The 11,197-nt window shown below is 56.7% G+C and overlaps 1 protein-coding gene and 1 non-coding gene across 2 annotated transcripts in view; one reads left to right on the forward strand and one right to left on the reverse strand.

Annotated features, from left to right (window-relative positions):
* Positions 1-11,197, reverse strand: part of AADACL4 (arylacetamide deacetylase like 4) — a 31,885-nt gene extending 20,688 nt beyond the window's left edge. The window contains exon 1 of the mRNA XM_089299276.1: positions 10,803-11,197. The gene's annotated coding sequence lies outside the window, so the exon portion shown is untranslated. The remainder of the gene's footprint in view (positions 1-10,802) is intronic.
* LOC127487756 (U7 small nuclear RNA) lies at positions 1,314-1,375 on the forward strand. The gene has a single exon (XR_007914889.1). It is a non-coding gene; the product is annotated as a U7 small nuclear RNA (small nuclear RNA).

Raw genomic sequence — 11,197 nt, forward strand, 5'->3', positions numbered from 1 at the left:
CAGAAATCACAAAAGCCCCGATCTTCACCAGCTGTGGGGCTACAGATAAATCAGCCCACTTTTCTGAGCCTCAGGTTTGCGCTCTGTAAAACAAGGACACTAGTAGTACCTAGAACTAAGTGAATGTTTTAACACATTTTTAAGATGTATTTATTTATTTATTTGAAAGGCAGAGTTACAGAGGCAGAGAGAGAGAGAGAGAGGTCTTCCATCCACTGGTTCATTCCCCAGATGACCGCAACGACCGGAGCTGCACCGATCCGAAGCCAGGAGTTTCTTTGAGGTCTCCCACGCAGGTGCAGGGATCCAAGGACTTGGGCCATCTTCTACTGCTTTCCCAGGCCATAGCAGAGAGCTGGGTTGGAAGTGTGGGCCAGGACTCAAACCAGTGCCCATATGGGAAGCCGGCTCTGCAGGCAGTGGCCTTACCCGCTACGCCACAGCACCGGCCCCATTTTAACATTTTTGAAAACTGTGTGGCAGACCCTTTGAAAGCATAGGACTCTCAATTCCATCCCTAGCCATACACCTAACAGTAAACATCCAATGACTCCCAAAGACACACACAGCACAACTTGTAACCAGCCCAAACTGGAAACGAAGTCCCCAAAGTTTGTGCGGAGTACAGAAGAGGGCTTGCAGTGGAATATTACACAGCCACAAAAATAAACAAACAGCGTCTGCCTGGGTGAACCTCAGAAAACAAGGTTGGCTGAAGGGCGTCAGACCTGGAGGGCACGTGCTGTGTGCTCCTGCTTACGCGAAGTTCCGACAGGCAGAACCGGTCTGCAGTGTCAGGGCTGAGGGCAGAGGTGACAGCCTTGTTGGGATGGGCATCAGGATGCGGCAGGTGCACAGCTTCCGGGTGCTGGCGAGGTCCTGCCTCTTCCCCTGGACTTGGTTACACAGGTGCGCCGCCTTTGTGACATTTCAGCAAGGTGTCTGCTTTTCGAAATATCCGCTCGTCAACCCTGTGAACACTTGCATCAGAACTGGCGCAAAGCAAGAGCACTATAAACATTAGCTCTGCGGTATCAGGAGCTAGGAATACGCCCAAGACTGCTCCAGAAAGTCCATGGGGAAAGAATCAGTCTTATTTTGGTACAAAAATGTTGGTATAGATGCATAGTTTTTTCATAATATGAGTTTCCCATAAAATGGAGAGCCCCTCGCATCAGGTCAGCAGCAGCACAAACACATTGACAGGTGTCACTCTCCAACGACGACACCGTGTGCGCGTGGTTTCCCCGGACACATCCAGCCTGGTGGACCAGGGCCCACGGCAGACACTGTGATGGAAATAAGATAAGATACAGTGTTATAGATCTTTTCGAATTTGTCTAGCAGGTTTTCCGGTTTTCACCGGAAAGTCCCCACATTCAAAAAAAAAAAAAAAAGAAGAAGAAGAAAGAAAGAAAAGAAAAAGAAGTAAGATAAGATGTGCGCTCTTTCCCAGGCAAGCGCGGGGGCACCGAGACAGTGAGTGCGGGGGGATTTCCATGTGCCTGACATCGGACAGCAGTGTAGGGGGTCCCCGGAAGAGGACTCGGCCGTGGGGTGAGCGGAGAGTGAGTCCCAGAGGCAGACAGGATCCCGGAGGGGCACGGGAGCTTCTGGAGATGAGTGGGAAGGGACAAAGCCCGACTGCAGGACAGGGTGAAGAAAGAGGCTGAGAGCAGGGGCGTTCGAATGCCCAGAGGGAGCCAGGGCATTCACCCCTGGGCCAGTGACCAGTCCCCGCTTCCTGCCTGGCCTGCTCATCCTACTTCCTTGTGTCAGATGGAGGAGCGCCAGGCTGCCCTGCTGTGACGGGCAAGCAGGAGCCCACACTGACTGCAGGTGGGGCACGGTGTGAGGCAGGAGGCTCCGAGACCAGGCCTCCTGGCACATGGGACGCATGATCTCTCTCCCCGTTCTGGCTGGATTTTTCCCTTTCGATGGAGACCCAGATAGAGAGCAGTATTTCTCTACTTGAAGAAAACCCACAGCACGGGTAGGCTAAGAAATCAGAATTGGCTATGACTTGAGCATCAGGGGCAGTAGGGAGTGGTGGAGACTGGGGCAGCTGGACCGTCCATGGGCACTTCAGAGTTTGCAGACAATGAAATCAAAAGATGACTCTGGGCTGGGCATTAAGCCACTCAGCCAGCGGTGTGGTCACTTGGGACATGTACACGCCACATGAGAGCGCCCGTTCAAGTGTGGATCGTCTGCTTTCAATCCAGGTTCCTGCTAATGGACTCTAGGAGGTAACAGATGATGATCCAAGTCCTTGTATCCCTGCCACCCACATGGGAGACCCAGACGGAGTTCCTGGCTCCTGGCTTCAGCCTCGCCCAGTCTGGCTATTGGGCATTTGGGGAGTGAACCAGGAGATGGAAGATTCTCTCTCTCTCTCTCTCTCTCTCTCTGTCACTCTGCTTTTCCAATACAATAAAAAACTTTAAAGGTAGCTTATTTTTGTGAAAAATATTTTGAAGTCCAGGCATATGGTGAGTCTTCCAGGTTGTAAAGGACTGGCGCTGTGGCACAGCAAGCTGGGGCACCTCTGACGCCAGCGTCCCTTAGGAGTGCCAGATGGAGGCCCAGCTGCCCTACTTTCAATACAACTCCCTGCTCATGCAGCTGAAAAAGCAGCGGAAGATGGCCCAAGTCCTCGGGCTCTGCCACTCATGTGGGAGACCTGGATGGAGCTCCAGGCTCCTGGCTTCAGCCTGGCTCAGCCCTGGCTGTTACAGACATTTGGGGAGTGGACCAACAAATACAGAATCTCTCTCTCTCTCTCTCTCTCTCACCATAGTTGTCTTTCAAATAAATAAATAAATCTTTTTTTAAAAAATCATGAAAATATGTATTAAAGAGAAAGAGAGAGAGAGAGGTCTTCCATCTGCTGGTTCACTCCCCAGTTGGCCGCAATAGCTGAAGTTGCACTGATCTGAGGCCAGGAGCCGGGAGCTTCTTCCAGGTCTTCCACGTGGGTGCAGGTGCCCAAGGACCCGGGTCATCTTCTACTGCTTTCCCAGGCCATAGCAGAGAGCTGGATCAGAAGTGGAGCAGCCAGGACTTGAGCCGGCGCCCACATGGGATGCCAGCAGTGCAGGTGGCGGCTTTACCTGCTACGCCACAGCACCGACCCCTCCAGGGACTTTTTCATCTGCTGGTTCACTCCCCAAATGGCTCCAATAGTCGGGGCTGGGCCAGACTGAAGCCAGGAGCCAGGAGCATCTCCTGGGCCTTCCACACAGGTGCAGGGGCCCAAGGACTAGGGCCATCTTCCACTGCTTTCCCAGGTGCACCAGCAGAGAGCTGCCTCCCCCCCCGCCCCCCGCCAGTCATGTGTCTAGGCCCACATCCTCTAAGAAGCCCTCCCGACACCCACCCAGGCACGCCTGCTCCCCGTGGCGCGTTCTCCCTCGGCTGCAAGGAGAGATAAGCTCCACTTGCTCCTGGTGCTCTCCAGCTGGGGACCCTGCCGCTTCGTTCTGCTTCTCTTCAGACCTCCCCGCGTTCACTCTGTGGTCCACGTCTAGCTTTGTGCCGACCTTGTCCATCTGTGCCACGTAGAACCCAGCCATGCTCATCTTGTGTCCAGAGACTTCCCCAGTGCTTGGGAAGAGTGACAGGGAGGGCTCGCGTTGGCTATGCCCCTCCCACACCCTAACGTCCCCGCTGCTGCGCAAACACACACACACACACACACACACACACACACCCTGACTCCATGTCCAACCTCAGAACCCACTCAGGGGTCTCCTGTGCAGGCCTGGACAGTCAGGAGGCTGTGGCCTTCCAGCCCTGCCCCGGAGCTCCTGGGCCATAAACGTCTCCATCTCATTGCAGTGGCGGAGTCGGGGGGTTCCAGCTGTTCCGCCATCGCCCATGGCGCTCAGTCTTATAATCAGACAGAACTCTATATATTTCCTACACTTGGTAGGAGTAGCACCTCCGTATGACAATCAGGCCTGAGTGCTACGGCTTCTAGCACCTTCCATCTCCCCGGGGCTTCTAGAGAGAGAGCAAACACTCACATCTGCTGCTTCACTCCCCAAATTCCTGCAACAGCCACAGTTGGGCTCAGGCCAAATCTGGGAGCCAGGAGCTCAATCCAGGTCTCCCATGTGGGTGACAAGGACCCTCGTCCCTAAGCCGTCACCACTGGCTGCCAGGGTCTGCAGGAGTCGGAACCTAGAGCCAGGAGCCGGAGGCGGCAATCAGACCCGACCACTCTGACATGGGACACAGCCACCCAACTGGCGTCTTAGCCACTCCCTGAACGTCCGTCCACTGCTCCCTGGGGTTTTGCTGTGGATTCGTCTGGAGGAGGGGGAAGAAGGCAGGAGGAGGGTGACCCACTCAGGGCCACCAGGTCTCCGGGCCCAGAGCACTGGGGTCTCCATGAGGCTCCTGTACCAACAAATCTGAGGCCATGAGCAAGCTCCTCAATGCCTCTGTGCCTCAGTTTCCTTGCCTGTAACAAGGGGTTAACAACACCTTGTTATATTGAATAAGCCATCACACAGGGGAGGGGCCGGCGCTGTGGTACAGCGTGTTAAAGCCCCGTAAAGTTCCCACATGGGCACTGGTTCGAGTCCTGGCTGCTCCACTTCTGATCCAGCTCTCTGCTGTGGCCTGGGAAAGCAGTAGAAGATGCCCAAGTGCTTGGGCCCCTGCACCCATGTGGGAGACCTGGAAGAAGCTCCTGGCTCCAGGCTTCAGATCGGCTCAGCTCTGGCCTTGGAGGCCATTTGGAGAGTGAACCAGCGGATGGAAGACCTCTCTCTCTGTCTCTACCTCTCTCTGTAACTCTTTCAAATAAATAAAATAAATCTTAAAAAAAAATCTCACAGTGGTAGACATCATGGCCACATGTTCTGCCTTCCTGGGCACCCCTGACACGAGCACCCAGTGTCCACCAGTGAGCGGGGAGGTTGGAGGAAGCCAAGGGGAGCCTGCAGGAGTGGTCTTAGGAACGCTAGGGTGTGCTTTCTGACAAGCTCCCTCCGGGTGTCTGGGACCCACCAGGCTCCCTCCCAGGGGACCAAAGCCGAGCGATGGAGGGGGAAAGAGCTAAATTCAGGGAGGCCAGCTTGGAGCCTCTTGGCAAATAGTGTTTACTGAGCACCTACTATGTGCTGGGTAATGCACTAAGTGCTTTAGTAGCTTCATTTTCTCTTCAGTAGAAGCCTTAAACTATGTGTTTCTTCCCTTTTTATTTGTAAAGATTTATTTCTTTGCAAGGCAGAGTAACAGAGAGAGAGGGAGAGACAGAGATCTTTATCCGCCGGTTTACTCCCCAAAAAGCCAAGGCTGAGCCAGGCTGAACCAGGAGCCAGAGCATCATGCGGGTCTCCCAGGGGCCCCAGCACTTGGGCCATCTTCTGCTGCTTTCCCAGACTATTAGCAAGGAGCTGAATCAGAAGTGGAGCAGCCAGGACTCGAACTGGCACTCTGATATGGGATGCCGGCATCACCAGTGGCAGCCTGACCACCATGCCAGCCCCCTGGGTATCTATCGTCATGAAGTCCATTTGACAGATAAGGAAACTGAGGCTCAACAAGAGGAAGCCCCGGGCCTGGGGTCCGACAGTGATGAGAAGCGACAGTTTGCCTCCTGAGCCGTGGTCTTAGCCAGCATCTTCCTCCCAGTACGGAGTCTCCAGGGGACAAACGGAACAAGGGGAAGCCAGAGCTTTAGGGTTCTAACTCCCAGACCCTCCTCTCCCTGGGGCCTCCACCTGCTCACCTTCATTGAGACTATGGCTTTAGTCTGGGTCAGGGACAACAGACCTGGAGGGGAAGGGTGGGCAGGACATGGGCGAGGCCAGCAGCGGGAGGGTGGGCTACTGCCCCGATCTTTCCAAGCATCAGATGAGCGAAGGGTACGCACAGGTGGGATTGAGTGTGGCTAGAACCTCAGGTGCAAGCGGGTGCCTGCATGCCAACACCCCCCCACCCACAGCCTTGGAGGAGCAAGCAGGATTGAAACTGGACTGAGGGGCCGGCACTGTGGCGTAGCGGGTTAAAGCCATGGCCTGCGGTGCCAGCATCCCATGTGGGCGCCGGTTCAAGTCCCAGCTGCTCCACTTCCCATCCAGCTCTCTGCTTTGGCTTGGGGAAGCAGTGGAGGATGGCCCCAGTCCTTGGGGCCCCTGCGCCCAGCTCCAGCTTTTGCAGCCATTTGGGGAGTGAACCAATTGATGGAAGACCCCTCTCACTGTCTTTAACTCTGCCTTTCAAATAAATAAAATATTTAATTTTAAAAATGTTCTGATAACACATGATTGATTTAAATAAAAAAAAAAAAAAGAAAATGAACTGAAACTCCACATGACTACATCTCTCCCAAGCTCACCCCCAAAACAGGAAGTGTCTCCCAAGGGTGTGTGGGGGGGTAACTTTCACGCACCCACGGCACCATAATAACTAAGTTAGGTCCCTCACACCCCGGACCTGGTACCAACGCAATGACTGCATCGCCCCCTAGAGGCAGGTGCCAGTATTAACTCCACTTCGCAGCCCCAGATCGCTGAACTCCAGCACCTGCCTTAGCAGACACAGGAAATTGAAGGGTCAGTCGCCCGACACCTGCCCTGTCTCCTCTTTGGTGGCACAGATGGAAGGACAAACGACAGACAGAGGAAGCCGTGGACACAGCAGCAGCGGCGAGCACTGCAGGGTTTTGAAGCAATTTCCAAAACACACAGTCACGGGGGAGAAATACCAGGTGTTCATGACGCAAGACCGTCCCTCCCTGGACACGGCCAGCCCGGGCCTCGACCACCGCACGGCCGCACTCCACTCACTCACAGCCAAGAGCGCCTGGCCGTGGCCACAGCCCCAGACGGGGCAGGAAGGAGGCGAGAGAGCCAGCTTCTCCCAGTGACTCAATGTTTGCCATCCCCAGGCCCCCCGTGGCCTCTGGAGAGGAAGGGGTGAGGACGGGTGGGAATTCCCGGGCCGTGGGAATCCTCGTGCTCCGCGGCCCCTCCTCACCGCAGCCTCTCCTGGGCCGCAGCCGCTGCCCCGTCCGCCGCTCAGCCCAGCTGGCTCAGCCCTGGGAGCAGGTCCCATGGGGACACTACACCAGCCAAGAATGACAAGAATTCAGGGCAGAGCTGGAGAAAGCAGGCCCAGGGCGCGCTCCATTCCTGGGCCTGAGACGGGGATCGCTCCCTGGGGAGGAAGCCAGGCAGGCAGGGCAAGGGCTGAGGTCCTCGCCCACTCCACCCAGGCTGCAGAGTGCTGGTGGGGAACCTGAGCCTCCCTGTGGAGCCGGGCGGGGACCCGGGAGGCAGCAGCTTTGCCTCCAGTGGAAACGAGCTGGGTTTCAGTTCTAAGGAGCACGCTCTGGGGGGGCCTGGCTTACGTCCCAGCCACACAGCAATTGCCAGCACTGGCCCAAGCATTGGCAGCGCTAAGGGGTGACGGTGTAATAGACACTGTACCCATTGTACAGGCCAGAAAACCAAGGCACAGAGTCCCACGGCAGAGTGGGACACTAAACCCAGGGAGCAGAGCAGGACTGACACGGTGAGCTAACTTGTCACTTGGGACTGCCCACACCGCTGTCACAGTGCCTGGTTCAAATCTGAACTTCCCAGTCAACTTCCTGGCAATGCCTTGGAGACAGCAGACGGCCCAAGTGCTTGGTGGGAGCCCCGGGTAGAGTTCCTGGCTCCTGGCTTCAGTCTGGCCCAGCTCTGGCTGTTGCAGGCATTTGGGGAGTGAACCAGCGGATGAAAGACCTCTCTCTCTCTCTCTCTCCCTCCCTCCCTCCCTCCCTCCCTTTCCTTCCTTCCAAATCTCTTTCTCCCCCTGAATCTGAAATAAAATTACATTTGAGAAAAACAACAGGTTTTGGCGAACGGCGTCATGACATTGGGGCTCTCAGCGCCCCGATGAGCCAGGACCCCGTGGGAAAACCATGGCCAGAGGCTGGGGCTCTTGAGCCCTGCTGGGGTCCTGCAGGGGACAGAGCTCGTCAGGGCCAGAACCGTTGGTGACACATCCTCTAATGGACATGACCAAGTGCCAGGCCTTCCTGTGCGAGGGCAAAGGTCAAACGTCCCCTCGTCATGGGCTTTGCTCCAGACTCGCATCGGGCGAGGGCTCTTCGTGTTCTTTGTTCCATAAAGTGGAGGAAGGGCTCCCGCGGGCTGAGGACAGGAGGTGGGTTTCTCAGATGGAAAGGGCGGAGGAGGACCGAAAGGGCCGGGGCTGTGGCGCAGTGGGTTAAGCCGCCACCCACGAGGCCCACATTCCTTATGACACTGGTTCCAGTCCCAGCTGCTCCACAATCCATCCAGCTCCCTGCTAATGAGCCTGGGAAAACAGCAGCAGATGGCCTACGTGCTTGGGCCCCTGCACCCACATGGGAGACCCAAATGCAGTTCCAGGCTCCTGGCCTCAGCCTAGACCATCACTGGCCGCTTCAGCCACTTGGGGAGTGAACCAGCTATGATCTCTCTCTCTCTCTCTCTTTCTGTGTGTGTCTCCCTTTCTCTAACTCTGCCTTTCAAATACATAAATCTTTTAATTTTATGTATTTGAAAGAGTTAGACACAAGAGAATGGTTTTCCATCTGTTGGTTCACTACTCAAATGGCCATAATAGCTGGAGCTGAGCCAATCTGAAGCCAGGAACCAGAGGCTTCTTCTGGGTCTCCCACGTGGGTGCAGGGGCCCAAGGACCTGGGCCATCCTCCGCTGCTTCCCCAGGCACATCAGCTGGGAGCTGGATGGGAAGTGGAGCAGCCGGGACTTGAACTGGCACCCATATGAGATGCTGGCACTGCAGGCCAGGGCTTTAACTTGCTGCACCACAGCACCGTCCCCATAAATAAATATTCAAAAAAAAATGAGTCATTTCCAAGTAGCTTGTCTTGCAAGGTAGGGACAGAGACAGAAAGCTAGAAGAGCAGCATTCTGCAGGTGGGGACTCAGGCAGAGGGTCCCCCACCCCCTGCTCATTGCAGCCAGCTCACTCCGGAAACTGGGCCATCGTCTGATCCTGAGTGCTCCGAAGGTCGGAGACACGGCTTCGTCAGCCGGGGACGAGGGGCTCGCTCTGAGTGGCTCTGGTTCCATGTTCAGCCTGGTCTCTGGGGCCTGCTGCAGAGCTTAGCTCCAAACAACAGCGCCTGACCCCACTGCCTTAAAGCCCTCACACACGCGCCCTGCCGTCGGCGCTCTGAGTGTCCCCATTTCACAGACGCGAAGGCCAAGGCCAGAAACATTAAGAAACATGAGCTGGGCAAGGCAGCCGGCGAGTAAGGCGGGGGGCGATCAGACTGCTACAGCTGGGAAACAGACGCCACAGCCAGTGCCGGACAAGAGCGCAGAGGCCCTGGCACTTCCGGTGCCCAGGAATCCCAGCTCCGGGTGCAGCGGTGCCACTCGCCCCCCACAGACTCCGGGGGCCCCTTCCTTGCCTGGCCCACCCTCGGGTGGCTCCCGGCCCACTCTGTCCTCACACGGCCTCTGCACTTCCCACCGTGTGCCTCTTCCCACCCAGTGCACTTGGCATTGGCTCTGGAGCTCACCATGTGTTCCACGGGGCCCTCGTCTGGGGATTCCTCATCTTTCCCGAATCTCCCATCCGCACATTCATAGGACGCAGACGTGTCTTTGGGGGAAACCCTTTCCACTCCCTGCAGCAGGACAGGAACCAGCTCTGCTGCCACTCAACAAGGGCACAGCAGGCCAGCGCCGGGCGAGGGCCCCCGCTCCCCTGTGGAGCCTGCAGCCCAACGAGCCCCTTCTGCCAGAAGCCCACCTGGGGAGCGGGCAGCAGCCCTCGGGGGTCAGGTGTCGGGCAGCTTCTTCCACCTGCCCCTCCCCTGTGGGACGTCCCACAAGTGTAAACTCACTTTTGTGACTGTGACCTTGTCTGCCCCACAGAGAGGACGCTGGGCAGCGTCTGCACCCACACCTGCTGGACATCTTCCCCCACATCAAGCCGGGCCTCTCTGTAACCCACACACCACGCGAGTCGCTCATTCAGAGAGCAGCAGGTTAAGCTTCAGCCTGCGACTACGGCATCCCATATCATAGTGCTGGTTCAAGTCCCGGCTGCTCCACTTCAATCCAGCTCCCTGCTAATGCACCTGGGAAGGCAGTGGAAGATGGCCCAAGTGCTTGGGTCCCTGCACCCACCTGGGAGACCCAGAAGAAGCTCCTGGCTCCTGGCTCCCTGCTGGATCAGCCCTTGGACCCTTGCAGCCATTTGGGGAGTGAACCAGCAGATGGAAGATCTCTCTCCCAACCTCTCTCTCTCCCCTTCTCTCTGTCACTCTGCCTTTCAAATAAATAATTTTTTAAAGGGCACACATCAGGGGTTCAGTGCAGTTGGGGGCTGTCCAGCCTCCATGACAATCAGTGTGAAACATTTCACTGCCCTTCTCAGGACTCCTCCGGCTCAGGGGCGGGTGCTGGGCACAGCAGTGAAGATGCTGCTTGGGACCCCTGCACCCATGTGGGCGGGCACCCCAAGTCGCAGCTCCTCTTCTGATTCCAGCTTCCTGCTAATGCGTACCCCGGGAGGTGGCAGCTGACGGCTCAGGTAACCGGGCCCCTGGTACCCACGTGGGAGACCCAGATGGAGCTCCTGGATCCTGGCTTTGACTTGGCCCGGGCCTGACTGTTGTGGGCATTTGGACAGTGAACCAGTGGATGGGAGATTCTCTCTCTCTCTCTCTCTCTCTCTGACTTTCAAATAATTTTAATATATTTATTTTAAACCCTGCTCCCGTTGCCCCTGCCCCCGTCCCCTGGCGACCACTCGGCTTTCATCTCTGAATGTACCTGTCTCAGTATTTCACAAGCACGACGTCCCGGGACACGTGGCCTTCTGCTCCCAGTGCTCTCAGGGCAGGCCCCGTCCTTACGGCTGCCCACACGTGCAGGGCCCGGATGGACCCCGCTGCTCCGATCCACTCCACCGCTGTCTCATTGCTTCTCCTTCGGGGCTAGCAGGATGAGCGCTGCTCTGAGCGCCATGAGGGTCTCTGTGTGTGGACAGAGGTCTTCCCTCTCCTGGGCGGACACCTCAGAGAGGACTGGCTGGGTCGTCTGGCCTCCCGAGGCCCCGAGGAGGGACCCAGGCCTGGTGACCTGCCCTGCCCGAGTCTTTGTTGTCTCACCTGTTGCAGAGGAAGGAGTTGCCCAACCAGCAGGTGTGTGTGTTTAGTGAACACCTG

The sequence above is a fragment of the Oryctolagus cuniculus genome, chromosome 7 (assembly GCF_051225735.1).
Source record: "Oryctolagus cuniculus isolate XC-2025 breed Fujian yellow rabbit chromosome 7, ASM5122573v1, whole genome shotgun sequence".
Lineage (NCBI taxonomy): Eukaryota > Metazoa > Chordata > Mammalia > Lagomorpha > Leporidae > Oryctolagus > Oryctolagus cuniculus.